At 39.2% G+C, this 20,364-nt stretch overlaps 1 long non-coding RNA gene across 1 annotated transcript; it reads left to right on the top strand.

The window, feature by feature from the left end:
• The first annotated feature begins 492 nt into the window (after nt 1–492).
• Nucleotides 493–9,264, top strand: LOC118165596. The gene is made up of 3 exons (XR_004750126.1): nt 493–503; nt 849–857; nt 9,109–9,264. It is a non-coding gene; the product is annotated as an uncharacterized LOC118165596 (long non-coding RNA).
• The last annotated feature ends 11,100 nt before the right edge of the window (nt 9,265–20,364 follow it).

Here is a 20,364-nt window from a genome sequence, read left to right as displayed (position 1 = left end):
TAGCTGGCTCTTACCTGGCTTGGCGCCACTCCTGGGCTCTTCTCACAGAAGCTGCCCCTGCAGCCCCTCAGCTACCAAAACCTCACCACATAAACGCAACAGAGGAATGCAGGTCGTTTGAGGAGATGTGCCAGAGACTCCTCAGCTTCTTTTTGTCCTCTGCAGGACTCCAGCAAGGCTGCATTTATAAAGCCTCGAGTGAGGCTCAAGGCCAGCACAGCATTTTTGGTGAAGGCACATCCTGGGCACCGTAACAGGATAGTGCAGGCACAACTTGTTGAAATACTCAAAGGTTCCTGTGTGGGGAGGGAAAAAAGGGGGAGGAGGAGTACTTCATGAGAGGAAAATGCAAATCTAGAAGCATTTTGAAAGTCAGTTTGAGCCTGATAGACTAGTTTTCTCAGAGCAATTTACAGTGCCAGTGAGGCTTCTGAAGTGTGTCCTTCCCAGTCTCATCGTTAGCCCTGATCTTCATGAAAACGTTCAGGGAAATTTTGCCCAGAGTTTGATGGAGAAGTCATTTTTGAGATAAGGTGACAAAATCTTGTTTGAATAAACCTTGAAGGAACATTTTTTTCCTTGCAAGCTTCCTAGTTTAAAAACCTTGTATCAGAATCATCTAAAATTTGGATAGAAAATAGTCTTCAGGGTGGTCACAGTGCTGCTAATATAACATCCAAATTTATTATAGTCAGGGGAGATTGAATAGAGAAAATACTCTTATTTTTTGGTTCTTCTGCATAACTTGGGTTGGCTACTTTTTGTGGTTTTGGGTTGGTTTGATTTTGTGTTATTTATTACTCCATCCAGGTCTGCAGTCAGGAGCATTCTGACCAAATGCATCACAGGAAGGACAGGTGTTTTTTTTTTTTTTGTTTTGTTTTTTTTTTTCTTTCCCAGCCAAACTAGTGTGGTGGTTCCCATTGAGTTTGAAACAGAAAAGATTGTGACTGCAAAGGTCACATAAATTAGCTGAAGGACTCTGGGAGCTGTCAGAATACTTTCAAGGCAAGCTTTGACTAGATAACAAATCTGCTTGTGCTCCTTTCTAGCTCCGGAGGCAGCTGAACTTCCCTGTAACGAGCCCTAGGGGAAGGTTGCCTGCGAGCCTGCTTCTCCCTACCATAACACTTGCCTGATGCAAATTAAGATACATAATTGCAATCTCCAGTTGTGACAGGATTCCTATGTTTTTGCTTTAATGAAGCTACATGAGAGTTACTTACAATATTAGGACTCGTTTAAAAAACTGTATCGATGATTAAGTGGCAAATACCACTGTATCATTGGGAAATCTGTCAGCAATAGTTGCTGCTTCCATTGCCTTTAGCACATTCATCAAAGGGATAACAAACAGATACTTTTTTGAATTTTAATGGAAAATTGTAGTGCAGTCATGTGGCTTTAAAATTCAAAGGTCTATAAATAATGAATTATTTCCATGATGGTTACTGTTTCCCTACCTCTAGGAAAAAAATAGCATCTATATGTTGTAGTTTGTTGCTAACAGCATACTTTAATATTTATGAAGTGCCAGTATTCTATAAACGTAGAAATTTGGTCGTTGCCACTGTAATGGTTTGTTATTTATACGCTTCTAAATTTTACGGAAGCAGAATACTATCAGTGTATTAAATGTGAACAACAGCAAATATCCTCTTTGACTGTCACATTGAAGCAGTCATTCGAAAGGTGTGGAAGCAAGCCTTGGTGGAGAGGGGTCAGTGGGATGGTGTCCGTTTGCGAGAGCTCAGCCGTCAGCCGGGACGTGTTGAAGGAGCAAGGCTTCCTGCTCCGTATGAGTTCTTGCCTCAGAATAAAGAGAGTCATTGTCACAATTATGAGATTACCTGCTAAGGAGGTGGATCTTGCTGCACTTGTGTTGCCCCATTTTCTAAGAGGAGTTAATGTGATTTGAATGCAAAGGTTGGATGTGGTGCTTAGGGGCATGGTTTAGTGGGTGACATAGGCAGTAGGGGGGTGGTTGGACCAGATGATCTTGGAGGGCTTTTCCAATCTTAGTGATTCTAGGATTCCAATGTTACGTATACCTCTGGCATTTTGAGAAGTCTTTTAGAAGGGCACGTTACGAAAAGGTTTTGATTCACTTTCTCTCTTGCTCAGTTTGTTTGGATATTGCAACTCTAATACATTGAGGCATTTATGATTTTCTGAACCACTCTAAAACATTTTAAATCTAAGAAAGTTGCAGGCACATGCATTTGTTCTCAATTTTCAGTTCACCTCTGAGACTTTAGATTTATTTGATTCAGCAAAATGACACCTCGGCGGTGTACAGTGAACCTTCCACATTTGTTGAGAGAGTATTTTAGCTGTCTCAAGGTGTTTTTGCTATACCTTGTTGAATTAGTAAAAGACTTGTGGAAGTTCTTCATTGTTTGACAGCAGTAGCTGTATGTGTGTCGCTGCATGCCCTTTTTGGAACTTGGCTGAGTCATAACATGTATATATGCTCCCTACGTGAACATCATTTTACTCCACAAGTGTCCAGCTTAATGTTTTAATCATTTTTGCCTGTGGACAAATAGCTAAATAATTGACTCTGTTCTTTTTGTAAATGAAGAAAGATGTAGTGTCACTTCTAATGTGCAGAATGTTGACATGCACTGTCTGCTTTGTTACTGAATCTCTTTCCTCCCTTTCTCTCCACCTTTCTAAATATAGCTCTCCTCTGCCACTTAAAAGGGTGTTTTTACAAAATGTGAATTATTTGATAAGAGCTTCTGAGTTATGTTCTGCAGGGCCTAATTTTCAGGTGTCTGGCATGGGGAATAGAATCCAGAATGTAGAACGAGTCACCTTAAGCAGGGAGCAGGGAGGAACAAGGCCTCTGAAAGGCAAAGCAAGGAAACTCAAATGCTGCCTAAGGAGCCATCTAGAGCAAAGAACAGAAATCACTGTGGTGGCTCCCATCTTTGCCTTAATCTCCACTCTCCTCTAGAGCCTAGCTGCCTGCCAGCAGCTCCAAGAAAGATATTTTGCTCTTATCTACAAAATAGAGTAATATTTTATGAATGGGTGCCTGTCAGTCACTTGGTTTTATTTTACTCCAAAGAGTTGAGAAGGCTTGACGTCTTTTGACTTTAACTTTATTATTTTAAAACAGGAATTGAAAATCTGCACATAGGTATGTGGCTGTATTTTTAGATAACTAAAAAGCTTTGTATTTCAAGAAATGAGCATTTCTGTATAGAGAGATAAATAAGGGTTCACAGGGTCTGAAAGGTAGATATTTAAAAGAGAAAACCACTTGAAGTTGACAGGACAGTAGGTTTGATTTTCATTTTTGCTCTTTTTACATATTTAGCAAAAATACATTTACTTTAAATATCTCCAAAGACCATTTCACATCATGCAGTTTTATTCTTTTTGAGAATAAAACTGTTTATTTCCTTCTATTTTCTCTATAGTTGCATGACCTTTATCTGTTCTGCAAATTAGTTTTCATACTAGTTTACAATGCATTCAAATATGAATAATTGGAATTATGATGTACAGACTCCACTCCAGTGTACTTGGATATTCTGCGATTCATGCCAAAATTTCATTTCCAAGGCTTTGGCCATCAAGACACAATGTCTGGCTCCATTGTGGATCTTGCAGAGCACAGATTTTTAAATGTTGGTTCCCATACGTGTTCGATGATCCTTTTTCCAAATACTGCTCTAGACTAGAGGCAGAAAATATAACCGAGAGTGGGATGGGAGGAAAAAAAATCAAACAAATACAGAGCCTCGCCAGAAGAAATATATAGGCAATGAAAATCTGGATCATCACAGGCTGAACCAGTGAGACTGCATCTGTGTAAAGCATAATGTTGCTGTGTGGTCTGTACTTAGTACTTGATTTTGGTGCAGTTCTGCCCTTTATTTATATGCAAGCTCCTACTCAAATGTGGGTACCTCATCCATAGTTCTCAGTGCGTTCAGTCTGAAAGTGACATTCAGCAACTTTCAGAAATCTTGCAGGAGCTCCAATGAGTCAAAGGCAGAGACAATAGTTGTTCACATGCTGAATACAGTCATTCTTGTGATGCATTTCCAAAAAAGAAGGCTTGGTGAATGACAAGCATTCAGTGCACTCTGGGAGACAATTTCTACGAGAGGTGCTAAAGCAGAGTGAGAGGCAAGGGTAGGTGGTTTGGTATTATTAGCAGTAAACACTGCAATCAGCTTTAGTGGCATTCATTACGAGAATTATATTTTCTCCTCCCCTAGCGTAGAATCCCTGACAGGTTTCTGCACTGCTTTGCTGTGCTGGGGTCTGCTGTTGGTCATGACTTTGGTACAGACTATTAACCAAGTGGTTCTTAATCCTTTTGTTGAGCAGCAGTGAGTATAATGCCTTCAAATGAAGGTGACTTTCCTGTATGAGGATGAAGAATTGTCCACGTGTCATTATGTGATCTCCTGTACTTTGTACTTGGCTCTGTATAAAGAAATTAGCTCTGGCTGAAATTGCACTCTGTATTTTTCATTAGAATAAAAATGGTGAAATGAGATATTTCACACAAGTGTCTGGACACTGATGGGTCATTATTTTGTCACTTCGATAGATATTTCAAGTATCAGGATCTGAAACACGAGGTGCAGTCCCTGGGGTCTCATTGGGGCCAGTAGTTCTGCATCCTCCCTCCTCTGTGGACTGGGGCTGTATTTCTTACGAATAGCAGCCAGGCTTTGGATTCCCACAAACACCCCTGAAGGGATGACAATCAGGAGGATACTGTGTTAGTTTATGGGACATGTATTCACATGGGAAGGAATGGAGTTTTTCCTTATAAACAAAATGCATCTTTTTAATAAAATTGTTCCAGTGAATGCTATTCTTAAACTGTCTTTCAGAGTTAATCACAATGTTTTATCCTTAAATACTTCATATATAAATCTCTTGGTCTCTCTTAAAACAAAGCCTGAAACAAAATATTTTTCCTTTTTTTACTTAGGAAAAAAAAATCAATTACAACCAATTTTCCTTCTCACTAATCATGTTTTCTAACAGCAAAATGTTCAGCTGGATAAATTCTAATCAGTCTAGCAATGTAATCTCAGTATCCCAGGCTGTAATGGAGAGTTCCCAAACTGAAGTCTCTAGAGACACCGATGTTCCAGTTTTATTTCTTTCCTTTTGTAATCCAAATGTTCAGTAGAAATTAGTTTTAATCTTTTTTATTATTATTATTATTATTTCCCTGCGATCAGCCGTTTTCTTTATGATCATCTTTTACCTAGCCATATATATAGAGAGATACGTACATCAGCTTTTAAACACCTGCAGCCTCTGAACCTGAGTTTTGCCAGGCTGCAAACATAAGCAGGCAGACAGAAGTCTACATTATTTCACTCGTTTTTTTTTGGTTTTGGTTTTTGGTTTTGTTTTTTTTTTGGTTTTGCAACATTTCAGAGTTGCAGCATTCTTGTTAATTTCAGTAGCCTACTATTGAACAGCCATTCAAGACGTTTTCATGCAAAAGTTGCAGACAAGTAGAGAAAGGAAAAAGCAGAAGTTGCGGTTGAGAGGAAAACCAGACACCAAACTTCCTGGATCTTAAAGGGAATGAATCCAAACTTTTCAGAAATTCTGTTTTGTAATAGCAGTAAGGGCTTCTATATCAATCCTTTTTAAAGCTGGATGGGGACAGACTGCACCATCAGCTTTGCCAGAGGCCCTTAACTAGCCTTGATCTTTATTTGCCAGAGGCTCTTAACTCTCCTTGATCTTTATTTGACAGATAAATGTCTCGTACCTTGGTTCTTAATGCTTTGTCTCAAACTTTGAGATAAGGTGGGAAAGTACAGCATGCTCTCTACTTTGCCTAACATACGTAGGAGATAGCTTTGATCTGATGAAAATATATAGTGTCAGACAAATCTCTGGAGGACCTTAATAAAGAGAGCTGACATGATTGTGTGCATTATCCTAAATTTCAGAGCTCCCAAAAAAGGGCTGTGTAATGACAGCGAGCCATGCTGTCAGCTGGGCTGAGCCTGGCCTCCCTGGAGTGGCATCACTCCGAACCTGGGAGAAACGGCTCCTCCGTGCTTGCTTCGGTGTCTGCAAGGTGCCTGAACTTTGGCTAGGCCTAATCAACTGACTATTTCTGTGATTTGCATCAGCTGCATAGTTAGAGGTACCGCTCAGTCAGCGTATCTGCTTGGATGCTAGCACTAGAGATTGTATTTTGTTGTTGTTGTTTTGTTTTCCTAGGCTTGTTCTTAGGTGTCTTTCCCTACTTCAGCTTCTGCTTGGAAAGGTGCAGCCAGCACGCCTCTGACACTCACTCAGCTCTCTGTATGTGTAACCTGTTCTGGTGTGTGTGAGTGTTTGTACTTTAAAGGGCAACTAAATATTATGGCTCACTTTCCACACTTAGGTCTTTTAAAATATGGAAATTCCTTTCAGCCCAGCTTGATGGATCTGACAGTGTCTTGCTGAGAAGGCTAGAGCTGGCTGTGAGGCTTCCACAAGGAACAATGACTTCTTTGAGTTTACTGGTACTGTAATTCTTGCAGGTTTGTTGTTACTCTGCTTTGTGTAGCTGGAAAAGAGTTTAAATATTAGGCACAGAAACAATGCTGTCTAGCTGGTGGTTTGTTTTCTGCCAGCTCCTGTTTATTTTCTTTCTTTTTTTTTTTTTTTTTTTTTCTTGTTGTGTTGATCTTTTATGTGATCATTTTCTTAAAGGCCCAGCTCCTTCTGAAAGCTGCTCATGATGATTTTGTAAAAATATTATTTTTGCACTTTAAAAACACAGGGAAGAGAAAAGAGGGAATAAAAAAAAAAAATCAGAATAACTGCAGAGAAAAGCAAGGCTTACCAAATGCAAAAGCTTAAGTCCCCCCTCTTTGGAGGAAGCAAGTCTGAGTCACAGCTGACATTATTTAGTAGAGCATCTATCAGTGCTAGTAAAAAGCTGCAGCATTTGCTTTGAGTGGGAGACAATTTTCTTCCTTTCAGTTTGTACCAAGAAATAAATTCTAAAAACTTGTTAAAATTGTATTTGGTTGAAAATACAGATTTAATGACTATTTTTTACCACGTTAGACATTGCATTGCTGTAATGCACAAGCAATTGTTGAGAAAAGATGGTGCCTTACTTAAAGGTGTTGTCAAGAAACCTTTTCACTGTGGAAGAAACAGCATCTATTTCTGTAAAGTCAGTTTGTAGTACAAAATTGGATGAATAAGCTTAGTTTTAATTGTGCTTTACCAGTACAGAAGGAGTATTTTATTTTAGGGATTTGTGTATTTTTAATGCTGCCTTATGGAGCCCTATCATGGGAGCTTTTGCTGATGTAGTGGTAGAGCATAAAAATGCCTGGGATTGTTTGTACATCTTGTAGAAGAGAGGCTCCTCTTCTGAATGCATCGCAGTCAGTTGTGGATCAGGAGTAGTAAGATGCGTAAGCTTCAGATTGAAATCCTCTCAGGACTAGATAGGAGCATTTCACTTGCCTCCCTTTACACACCCTTGAGTGATTATCCTTTGCATTTTAAATCTTGCTCTGATGGCATTTCTTACTCTGAGCAATGTTACTATTATTTCCGTTTGGAAGAGACAGACCTGTGTATTTCCCTAATAAAAAGGGGCCATGAAACCTCTGGATCTGAAGACCAAGGATTTGCTTTTCAAGTAAGCACTCCTGCAGGTGGTATCTAGCACTGAAAGAAGAAAGAAGAAGAAAGCCAGAAGTCCACAGAGCATGTTTGATGCATACATAACAGCTTCTCGTAGATGTTGTTATCTACGTCACAGGTTTGCTGTGATTTAGGGCAGAAGGTGCACAGAGCCTGGATCCATCTGGGGACTTTTCCTCACACATTTGGAAAGAGATTTCTGGACTTGCTTGTGCAATCTAAATTAAACTTTTTTATTTTCTTGCCTACAATTAGAACATATTTATCAGATAATTAAACACTTCTTACAGAGAGAGGTGTTAAGGGGAAGTCTTGTGTATTCTCTCAGTTTTTCCTGGCAGATTCCAGTGGCAAGGCCTTCTGTTCATCATAAGTTGCAATAGAATCATCTGTAACTTCAGGAACAAATTTATGGCCATTTATGCCTCTCTATCTGATATGCTCCATTATACAGTGGAAAATATAAAAGCATTTAGAACTCTTTGGGGATTTCATTCTGCTGCACCAATTTATGTTTTGTGTGTTTGGTTTTGTAAACTATGTAGCTATTTGAAATATTTGAATAAGTAACCTAATCTGATTTTGTTGTCTTTTCTGAGATGATGCTTAGCCTCTGGTTTGATCTTGTAACCAAACCTATGTGTGTCTGCATATGTATATATATGTATTGAATTTTTAAATATAGTGGTATTAGAAAGTATTGCTCAATGGGAATGATACACTTAAGATGAAAATTCAATCTCTAGGAATATTCTTGAAATTCTGAGAACTGGTTTTCTCCTCTAAAGTCTGTTCACCTTTTCTCTGTAAAATTGGAAGTGTCAAACCTTTGAAAATCAGATCTTAAAGATCTCTAGGTGTGATAGAAATATCTGAAAAGCCTTTGATTAATAGAGAAAACAGATTTCAGTTGGAGTTCAGGTGTACATCACTTAGGCTTTGGCCTTTCGTATTGGTGTGCTAATACAAAGCCATTGGTAGTAACTATATTAATGCAAAAGCAGGCAAGGAGAGCTGCCTAGTTAAGATTATTTCATCCTTCAAATGGAGTAAATTCAATTACTTTAATCAGGAGTTATCAATAATGAATTGATGCAAATTTGCCATTGCTGACTGACTTTATGCTAATCCACACCAAAAATAAATGAAGAAAAAAAAAGTTTTAGTACAAGTGACCCAGCAAGTCTAATCACTGCAGAGAAGGCTAGCGGTACTCTGGGCTGCATTAAGCCAAGTATTGCCAGCAGGCACAGGGAGGTGACACTTTCCCTCTGCTCAGCACTGGTGAGGACACACCTGGACTCCCCAGTTCTGGACTCCCCAGTATAAGAGAGGCATGGACATACTGGAGGGGGTCCAGCAAAGGGCCAACAAGACAATTGAAGGGCTGGAGCATCTCTCCTGTGAGGAGAGGCTGGCAGAGCTGGGAGTGTTCAGCAAGAAGAGGAGACTCAGGGGGAATCTCCTCCATGTGTACCAATACCTGAAGGGAGGGTGCAGAGAGGACAGAGGCAGGCTCTTATCAGTGGTGCCCAGGGACAGGACAAGAGGCACTGGGCACACACTGTTACACAGGAGGGTCTCTCTGAACATCAGGAAGCACACCTGTGCAGGTGATGGAGCACTGGCACAGGCTGCCCAGAGAGGCTGTGGGGTCTCCTCCTTGGAGATCTTCAGAAGCTGCCTGGATGTGGTCCTGGGCACCCTGCTCTGGGTGGCCCTGCTGGAGCAGGGGTTGGAGCAGATGGACCCAGAGATCCTTTCCCATTTCAGCTATTTTGTGATTCTGTGATACAGAGTTGCAGACTAAGCAAACAGTCACTAAACAGTTCAATCTTATGTCCAAGCATCACTAGTCCAAACCTTTTTACTCTAAAGAAGGTGGTTTCAAATCTACTGAGAATATATATATCTATTGAGTGGTTGTGTGGCTGTGCAATGGATGAAAACTGGGAGTTGATCAGGGTTTAAAACTAACCTAGCAAATATCCCCACGTGTTTATATTACCTCAGAAAAGCTCCTGAATCCTGCTCACTGCATGAGCCAGAAGACAAGAGGAAGCAGTACACGGAGGGATGCAAAAGACAGGGGCAGTCCGACTGCTGATAGTGTTAACTTAGGCACTTTAAAGCTGACATGAGCCTGAAGTGCACAGCGAACTGGAAATTACCTTCCTGGAAGGAAATGGAAGAATTACAGTTATCTAAAATCATGAGGGGTCTAGAATCAGTGAAGGCTAAAAGGTCTAGAATCATTCAGGCTAAAGGTTTTCTCCAGCCAGGAAGGCTGAAAAGGTCACATGGGAGAGCAAGCTGAGTTTTAAAAGTCTGCTTTTTGTGAATCCCAGATGTTTTGAATGTTACAGTCACATTTAGATCAGTCCCTGGGTTTTTCTGAGTGCTTATCCTAGTAGAAAATGTTTCCTTTTGAGATGGAGTTGTTGTCAATATTTTGAGAACAGTGCTGTTGTCTGTGACAGGCCTGCTGCTAAGCATATAATTGGCAAACCATTTCCTCTCTCTCATCATAAGTAGCTCTCTTTTTATGGAATGGAGTTAACAATATCCTTTTTATAAGCTTTCTGAAATTGCCTGTATAACAAAGCTTATAAGTTTTCTGTAGAAGGTTTCATGTGCAGAGAATTATAAATGGCCTAGTGTATACAGAGGTGTTTACTTCTCTAGGACAGTAGATTTGCCTAAAATACGGTTTGGAGTTGTAGCAGCATGGTGAATTTGAACTGGATTTGTCAAATTTTGCAAATATTTTCTGTAAGAGAGTAAAACGTTGAGGAGTTTCCATGCTAATGTTAGGTAGAGTGCTCTGAGTACTCCCTCATTGATGCTGGAGAAGAGATGCCAGTTGCTTGTGACTGGAAGTAAGTCAGAGGCAGGAGTTTTACTGGCCTGTGCAGTTGTGCAGATCATGTACCCAGATCATTTCTGACTGCATGATTTTAATACCTTCTATATTCTTTTTTTCCTCTTCTTCCCCTCACAACTTCTTTCCCTTTAACAGTCTTATCCCTTCTAAAATAAACACTTCGTCCTTCCAACTGGCCCTCATTTTGTTAGCTTCATGCCTTATTTGAGCTATCATCACTCAGGTAACTTCTACCACAATCAACAGTGCCATTAAGCTAATCCCTCTGCTCTGTTATTGTGTAATGTTTCTCATTTCTGCCATTTCTCATGTTGCTCTCATGTTAGTTTATCCTTGGGCCAGTGTTAAATTCTGCATGCGTGTTATTTTCTCTTTGCTTATGAGGAAGCTTTGGTAAATTTTGGTAATTTTTTGTTGCTAACTTGTTCTTTTAGCTGTGTGTCAGACTAGGCATACCTCAGCGGCTTGAGCAGACAGGCTTTGGAAGAAGTCCCCAGTGACAATGCTGCCCTTTGCGTATCTGGCAGGTATAACATGGAGTGAGAAAAGAAGATCAGTTCTGCCTCGAGAGCGTTTGTACTTGTATCTCTTCCTGCTGTGGAAGATGCCCTATCCCCAGGCAATAAGGTATTTGGAGCCAGTGGAGGCACCTGTGTTGTTCTTCACAGATATAAGCGCTCAGTGGAACCCCACTGGAGTCTAGAAGAATGAAATATGTAGATAACTGCTTTATGTATTTTTCCACAGTCTGTGAAAGGGAAAATCCGTTATACTCACAATCCTAGGTGTTTACTGCCAGCAGTAATTTTCTACTGCTGAAAAGATTCTCCCTACAAAAGAGAAAATTCCAGGGAGCCAGATACCAGGAGCTGCAAGTTACAAAAATGCAAAAGCAGCTGGAACGTGTCCAAGAATCTGGACCTGACATATTTGGTGGTTACTTAGTGTTTGGTAATTCATAAATTCAAAACTGCTGAGATTTGAAAATGGGGACAGCAAAGAGATCTGAAACTCAATAGTGTGCATTTCAGAACAGTGCAGAAGTGGCAAAAAACTGTGCAAAGAAATGCACAAGGATGAACATGCTTTCACCTTCATCTTTTGAGTGATAAAAGTGTGTCAACAAAGCTGTGAATCAATCTCTGTGTAGTTCTGGTTTATTAGATGTATCTGAAGATAATCACTTCCAGCATAGATATAAGGTGAATTTAGACTCTCATTAATCCAAATTATTTTTATTCATAGAAGCATATCTTCAACATAGCGATGGGGAAATGTGAATATCAGTCTCACAATGCCTCTGGCTCAGGAATTACATATGTCAAAATCAGCGCAGTTGGGATTATTCACCTACCCCACTCTGTAGGCATCTGTAATCAGTATTAAGAAGGAGGCTGTTCCAGAGGGCAGTTTAGTGCTCTGTCAGGTGTTTGGGATTATTCCCTAAACTCTTAACTAGCTAAGCCCTTGAGGGTGAATACCTTCCAAAAGACCCCTTTCTCCCTTTTGCTCTTTCCACTGTAAGATGTGGTTGCTAATGTAGTTTGTTCTGGTCTTATTTTCTTATCTCTGCAAATACATTAAAAGGTGATTTCTATCCAGAATTTCTCTGCAGGAAAACCCAGAGGTAATCTGAGCAATGCATCTTTGCAGCTGTGGAATCTAGAGGATAAGTGCTGGTTTTCATTGGTTTTAAATGTTCTTCCTCGGGGTGAATTTCTCAGGAAGTAGGCACAGACTTCCATGCCTCATGATGTGTTTGTAAATGTATTCCGTGCCCTCCGTCCCTTCTTCTGGATCAGAGTTGTGTCTGTCATTGGTATCTCGAGTACTACTTCTCCATAGAGCCTAGGGAAAACAAAATGTAAGAGCTGTCATGGCCACAAATTAAAGCAGTAGCTTCAATTATTTTAAGTGACGTGTGTGTGTGTATAAATACAACAAAGAAGAAGACAAAACAACAATAATAAACCAACCAACCAACCAAAAACCCCACAACTTTTCCCCAAGTCCTAACTAAGCAAATTGATTATTTAAGTGTAATTAATTGACATGTTGGCAAGTTTGGAGTGCTAGATACTATTCCATTGTAGGCTTAGACTGTTAACTTGGTTGGAATTTGGGTAAGCTATCAGTGGCTCAGTTCTCTTGGAGCATTTCCATTGTAAGGGTGTCTTTTTATTTCAAGTTCCTCACTCAAGTAGACCATGCTGCAATGCCACACAGGCATTTTCTGCTGCAATTGGTGGTTGTTCTTGCAATAGAAGTGCTACAGGAATGAAAGCTGTGGTTATTGCTGTTGTCAGGCCTTTCAGCCACTACAGAACTTCCGAGGATTTAATGTCTCACTAACTAAATGTTTCACTTTTTTTTTTTTTTTTTTTTTTTAGAAAACAAAAAACCCATATCCTTTAAAACCAGGAGAGTACAGAAGTGCATTTTGGAGGCTGCTGCTCCTTGTACTGCTCAAGGGTCCTAACTGATGTCATTAGACGCAGGAAGAGAAATCTTTCTTTTCTACCTTCCTCCATTTATCTCTCTCTTAGATCATAAAGATTTGAGTCTGATAAAGAGAGTGACTGACTCATGACTCTCTCCCCTTTCTAAGCCTTTTAAAGAGAGATGTGTGAAGGGAAAAACTACGTGATACTTGTGTGGATGTTTGTATAGCTGAAATAGTAATTTCTTGAAAAGTGACGCTTCATTTTCTTGGTAGAACCAACCTTCTTGCAGCCTTTTCCTGATTCCCTGCCCCAACTGATTTCCACTGCATGCAAATTAGTTGTCACTTTTGAGGCCTTCAGGACTATCCACTTCGCTACCTACTCTGTCATTTGGTCTTGAGGCATCTGTTGGCTAGTGCTGCTAGTCTCTGATTGCACTTGTTCATTTCTACACAAGTACCTTTTGCCCAAGGTGTCTCTGATGCTTGGAATATACTTCCTATAATTATCCACAAAGTTAACTTCCTCATCGCACTTCGAATCCTGTCTTAAGTTCTCTGTCAGGCTGTTTACCAAAAAAAAGTAACATTTTCTTAGTGAACTGAGACCACTGCTTATTATACCAATCATTCACTTCTCTTACTGATCTTTGAACTTCCCTGATCATCTGCTTCTCATCTTGTCCTATTCTTCCTAAACAAGGAAGTTCTGTGCAATATGTAGCACATTTGGTTCTTTGTCCATTAACAGAATTTTATAACAGTATGAGAATACAACAGACTAAAAACAGTCCATTTTTTTTTTTTGCAACATTCCTTGCTTTGGATTGTATGCCAAATCCACGACTCCTCCCGGGCAAAGTGCTTTTCTGTATAGTCAGTTTGTTAAGGATGGGACATCACATCTGTCATTTGTAGAGTAATAGAAGTTTAGATTTAATAGATGTTGCATTCACAGTCACTTTGTGGATGACCCTGTTGGTGGTGTGTCTTTATATGCCTATTTTTGATTTTCTTGCCACTTCTAATTTGAATACATGCATTGCCAACTCTCTATACTGATGAATTCTGACCTGTTGTTCAGCCACGCTTTTACAAGTTAGGACTCAAAATATGTCATTGTTTTTAAAAATCCATATACTTTCGCAGCTAAGACATTTTTCTTCTATATAGGGCTATTTTAGTTTAGAATTAGCTAACTATGTTTGAAACCATAGAAAATACAGTTTTACTAATGAAACTGCTTTGCTGACTTTGCATGACAAGATTGGCTTGAGATACAAAGTAAGCACCAAATTTGTATTTCTCTGTTGCTGACCTAAGTATGGATAATATCCATGCAGCTCCTTTAAAAAGTGAGATACATTGAATTCTTGAAATAATTCTGAAAGATCATAGACTATAGCTGATGCATAATAAATGCAAACAAGGTGGAAAAAAGATGCTCTAGCAATGCTATCTTATTCCATTGCTGAGGCTTGTTCTTGTTTTTGGTGTGATTATGAGGGAGAATTGATAGCAATCTGTCTGAAGCGTCCCAGAATGGGCTTTTGCTCTGCCTGTAATGCACACCTTTCAGCACAGTGCTTGATGGTTTTGAGCTTGTGAGAACTTGAAAAATGACATATCATGGCAAGTGATAGAACAGCACAAATCTTTGGTCTCTGCTACGTTAATTTGCTTAGGATAACTGATGCAAATTGCCTAACAGTGTGAGGGTGCTACTATTTTATTACACTTCTAATAAATTAGTGTGTAGGCTTTCCTCAGAATTTAGCTGAAATTTGGATGTGAACTAAAGACATCTTATTTGTGAATGAGAGAGTCCATGCAGTAGTTTATCCTAAAAATAAAAAAAGGCAAAAAGAAAACTACAAACTGGTTTACATTCACTTCTTTAGTTAATTCTTATTAATTTTCTGCAAATTCTGCCTCCCCGCATAATGCAAATTCTGCTTTTAATTTCTGCGTCCCTAAGTGGAGGGCCATAAAGAACCATTCCGAAAGAATGTGATTGAAGATATAGGCAGTCAACTAAATACTCAGCAAGTAAGTGAAGAACATTTTATTTCTCACACTCATGAAATTAACTTGTTTTGATTCTTCGATTTCCCTTCAAGTTTCACGTTTGCCGTGGTAGTGTGTAGCCACTTTAACCTCTTGTGCCGAAGTCTTAGACTCATGGTAATGAAGTGCAAAGTAATGTGTGGCTAGCTTGCTGAAGACTGCCTTTTAAACCTCCCTGTATTAGAAACAGCCATGGGAAAATTCCTGAGCACAGGAATTCCAGCTAACTGACATACCAGGACCAGTAATTTTGTCTTTAGGCAGTAGTAAACAGGATATATGATATGATTCTATGCTACAATATCCTTAGCTATTTAGCCTAAACATCCATCAATGCAGCATTCAGTGTTTGGATAATCTTTCATCAGCTTACAAATGAATAGGACAGCTAAATATATGTTGAAGTGAAAGATCAATTACATCAGATTAATTCAATTTCCACGTATTACTAAATAGTGTAATAAATTAATTCTTAGTGTTTATCTGTCACCATAAAAAATGTCCAAGGAAAATACCATTATTTCAATAGTTATTTTTAAATTTGATAAAACTCTTCCTTGCTTAGATTACAACTAAGAAAAAGAAATGTTTCTACTTTTAGACCATGTCACCTGAAATATAAGGACTCCAACTTTCCATTAGTTAAAGCTTATTAACAACTTCAGAAATAGTTAATAGTTGTGGTCAAATGAAGTAATTATTACAGTGCTGGAATGGCAGGATTTGGCACATGTCAGATGCTGATTGACGTGATCATGTGTTTGTGTAGAGCAGCAAATTCTTCAGGTGCAGAGTTCATTCAGTTGTAGGATAACTGAGTCCCAACAATGTTTAGAGAGCCTGTAGCAGTAAAGAAGCCATAAAATTTGCATGGTTGCTCAGTAGCACTTTTTCTGGTGTGTGTTTGGTATCTTGTCTCCTGGCTATTGCCAGGGAAAAAAAAAAAAAAAAAAAAAAAAAGGCATGGCATGGATTTCACTCTGTGTTGCATGTGATCAGCTGAATTTTTACAAGGCTCACCAGGATTGCCAACGAATGCAGCCAGGTTTCCAGGTGACAGCAAGCTCTACTTCAGGCACCTTATTATTGTGATTAACATGCCTTTACTTCCAAATCTTAGGCTGACTGTGTAGGTCTGGCAGTAAGTAAAAGACATTTAGTATACCTTGAGATATAATGGAGGTAGAAACTCATGAAAATATAGCCAGAATGGGGCTGTATTTTACGTACCAGCAGAGGCATTTTTCTGCATTCCTTGATGGTGTGCCATGCAGCTGGTGCTCAACACCTGCAGTCTCATGGGACAGACTGAGGAGCTGCCTACTAGATGCAGCTCCCTGGACTGGACTGTTTAAATCTTGGCCTGTAAATAGCTGAGATTTCCCAGGATACGCTTGTATAATGTCCTACTTTTTCCATGATAGATGTTGTATCATCTGGCAGAGAGCTTATGTGCTGTGTGGTACAGAAAGGAGCAAAATAGTGGGAAAAGCTTGAAGGGGGTATGCCGCAAGGAATACCTATGTTAAGTGACTCAGTCAAGTTCTGAAGTAGAATCGATAATCTCTTACAATTTTCTTAGGGATTCCCTTGTGCGTTTTTAGGCCAGAGCTTAGCAGCACTGCAGGCTGATGTAACTGGCAGGAGTTTTAGAGAGAAGCATAGATGAAGACAGTGTGATGCAGACCCACCCGCAGCTAACCTTTTACAAGTTTGTCCCTACCAATTCCACTTCCTGCTAGGCCAGGAGGAGAGAATGCATCGGGTCTTAGCTCTGGCTGAGATTTGGAAGCGCTCCTTCGGTTGCGTTCTGGAGGAACCCATATGTCTGCATAAGAGCAATCTGAAGGGAAAAATAGGAATGTTAAACTTTGGTACTAATAGTGCAGTGCAGTGAGGAGTGGTCGAAGTTAAGAGAGATCAAACTCACCTTAATGATTGGGATATACCTGTTGAGATTATGGGCACTTGGACAGTAGTAGAGTTTATCTAATGCAATACTATGGCAAGCTCAGCTCCGTTCTATGAAAATATTACAATGTGGGAAGAATTATGCTTACGATGTTTGAGTCCCTGAGGTTTGACTCAGAGGTTGTATTAGATAATCCAAAAGATCCCTTCTTTAGGTTAGTTGTCTCTTTGATAAAGCAGCAGCAGCATCAGGGTTGTTATATCTTAATTTAAATGAAATTTCTGTACAGGGCCACATCTTAAAATCTCATTAGTAGATCCAGTCTTGATGAGGTATTTTACAAGAGAATATGACAAAATACCTATTTTTAAAGTATAAATAACTCTTAGTTTAGTAATGAAGTGGCTAAGTTCAATCAGAAGGCACTCAGTATTAAATTGGTGTCACTGCTTGGATTACATTCTGTCTAAAAAAAAAAATAACTAACCACCCCAATATTTGCTTTGCTTATGCTTGGAGAATGGTAAAACACTAAGGTATGGCTTGTGTCAGTGAATAATGAAAGCGTGTTACAGAAGCACCCTGCGTTCTTTCCCCCAGCATAGCACTAATAACTTTTAAGCACTGCTTGATAAGAGTGGAGCGGATTTGATACACATCAGCTAATGTTGCTTTTCATCTCTTTTACATCCTGTTGGATCTAAGGTTTCCCTGTAATCAAATAAATTTAGCAGAAAAGAGAGTAACTTGCATTAGGAGATATTTAATTTTGTCATCCTCAGAGAAAGCCAAGGGGTAATATTTAACAGTATCTCCTGAATTTAAGAAATGTTTGCCTTTTAAAAGTGAAGGTACACTAGCCCAGAACAACTCAAAACTGTAAGCAGAGACGGTAAGTGGTGTAGGTCAATATGAAAACTCTAGGCATTACACTGCATTTAGCAGTGTAATGGCTTACTGCTCTTACTGAAACCAGTGGCACAAAAATGTTACTCATTTGGAAAATGAGCAGGGTCAGGATTTACAAGGAAAGTAATATTTACGTGCCTTTTTTTACTGACAGAAGAGTAATTTTTAGAATCATTTTCTTACATCAAAGAAATACAAATTTCAAGACAAAATGTTTTAGTTTGAAAACTGGCTTTGTTATAAAACTCATTCTATTACACATTCACTATAAATACTGGAGCCTTTTGAAGCAATTTGTCTAGTTTCAGCTATTCATTATATATATTTTTCCCATCTTCATGGCCTCTGAATTGTGAAGTATAGCTGCTAACATCTTTATACACCCAAATGGAAATGTACACGTTATTATTTTGTATTAAAGAGAAAAGCCAAGATTGAAATCCCTAGTGTGTCAAAATGGGGTAATCTTGGAAAGGCGTGTGTCAGACAGTAAGTGCCACGATAGAAGGGAGAGGTCTGCAATTCACCGACTCCTATGTTGACACTACCACAAAGCTAGCTATGTAAGAGGAGGAGATCACTTTTAATTTAAAAATAATAACAAATAAAAATAAAAATACAGGAACATTGGGAGTAAGGTTAGCATCGCATTTTCTTTTGGTTTCAGAAAATATTTCTACAGTCTCTGAGTGAATTGTGTAGGACCGTGGCACTCACTGTTACAGTTTCAGTATTGTGCTTATCAGGTTGAAAATTAGATTATCAGATAGTAGTTGAGTGCGGTGCATGGTATTGTAGCAGGTACTTCTGGCTGGCATTACCATCCTGAATTCTTAAAGCTACTGACTCTGTCCCCGTTTAATATACTGGTGTCTAATTATGTCAGTAATGTTCTCACTTTTATAACGTCTCTCAGAATGAATCATGAGTAAAGAAACTCAAAGGCCGTATGCTTTGCATAGAATTGGAGCAGTGACGTGGCTGTAAATAAACAAAGGTGTTTGATTGCTTCTGTTCAAGGTAACTAGCTCTTTTTTAGTACTCCTTTCTTTCTAAAAAACAGCTTAAGACCTTTAGACAAGGCGGACAACAAAACACAACCCACCTAGATCCAAGCTGGGTGCTGGAGTGCACGCACGCGCACACACACACTTCCCTGGCGGTGCTTCTTGAAACAAAGTGGCCATGAAATATTTTCCAGGCTATGAGCCTTCCTTGGCATTAAAAGTTTAACATACTGAAAATGAAAAGCTCAGCCCTACACAGATTGAGAGATGATTGTTTGCTGGGGCTGATTATAATAATCCTATTCCATAATAAATGCCAGTGTCAGTATTCTCATCCCACCTACCTTTTAGTTTTGAGTCATGATGAATTTTCCCATCTTGTTTTTCCGTACTGGGTGACAGATTTGGGGGCAGATTTAATTCGACTTGCACAGGCTGTTTGAACTGTTCTAAAATGTCTGGTGGTTAATGTTCCGATACCTTTTGATATTTTAACTGGTGACAAGGGTCACAGGTTGGATTAATATCCAAAGATTTTAATACCCATTCTTTTTAAGGGTTGCTCTGCACATAACCTTTGACCCTCTTAGCACTCTCTTCATTCTCATTATCTCTCTTCAATAAATTCTGCTCTTTCCTATTATTGGACTTCTTTCTTATTCACACCCTTCAGGGAACAGAGGGAAGGCATGGATTTATTTATTTTTTGTGAGGAAAAAAGGGAGCCCTTCTCCTTTTCCTCACCTTTTGCAGAGGTTACAAATGTAAACTTTCCAGGGTAGGAAAATACCATGAAAAAAAAATCTCCTCTGCTCAGGAGGAGATCACTAATAAGATCTAAATGTTTGTTTGTTTGTTTTTGGCATCCTTCTAATGTATTATGTCTCAGGTATAAGACAGGATGTTGTACCACAAAATACTGGGTGAATCTCAAAGATTTTTCAAAGCATAAATTTAACCCTGATTACAGTACTGATACAAACATACAAATTAGTCATAATGGTTGTTAGTACACTAGCTGATGGCCAGAAAAATATTTGGTGGAAGATTGTGTCATCTGTGCAGTCAGAAATGGGAATCCAAGAAAATCGCTTTACTAATGCTCATGCTATGAAACTCCGAGCATCTCTAATAGTGAAAACAGGAGGGAAATGTAAGGGATACTTGGGCAACAGGCAAGCAGTGCTCTGTTTAATCGGGGTATGCTGTTTTCTTCTACTAGGGAAAACATAACTGTGTTTCTCAAAAAAAAAGAAAAAGTGATAACCATGTGTTTTAATGTAGGCATTGTCTTAGCAGCACTCTGCAATTGTCATCACTGAGCTATAGAAGAAAAGGAAATATCTATTACAAAGGTATTAAATTAGGTGTAAGACCTGGACAGACCACAGCTACAAAGACAGTTTGTGCTGCTCGGTAAGTTGTCCTTGCTCCTTTCCCACGCTGATGACATGCACTGTCCCTTTGTCTCGCACCACCGTCT

Source organism: Oxyura jamaicensis, chromosome 4, assembly GCF_011077185.1.
Source record: "Oxyura jamaicensis isolate SHBP4307 breed ruddy duck chromosome 4, BPBGC_Ojam_1.0, whole genome shotgun sequence".
NCBI classification, from domain to species: domain Eukaryota; kingdom Metazoa; phylum Chordata; class Aves; order Anseriformes; family Anatidae; genus Oxyura; species Oxyura jamaicensis.
The sequence above is the reverse complement of the archived record's forward strand: the minus strand, read 5'-3'. Positions and strand labels throughout refer to the sequence as shown.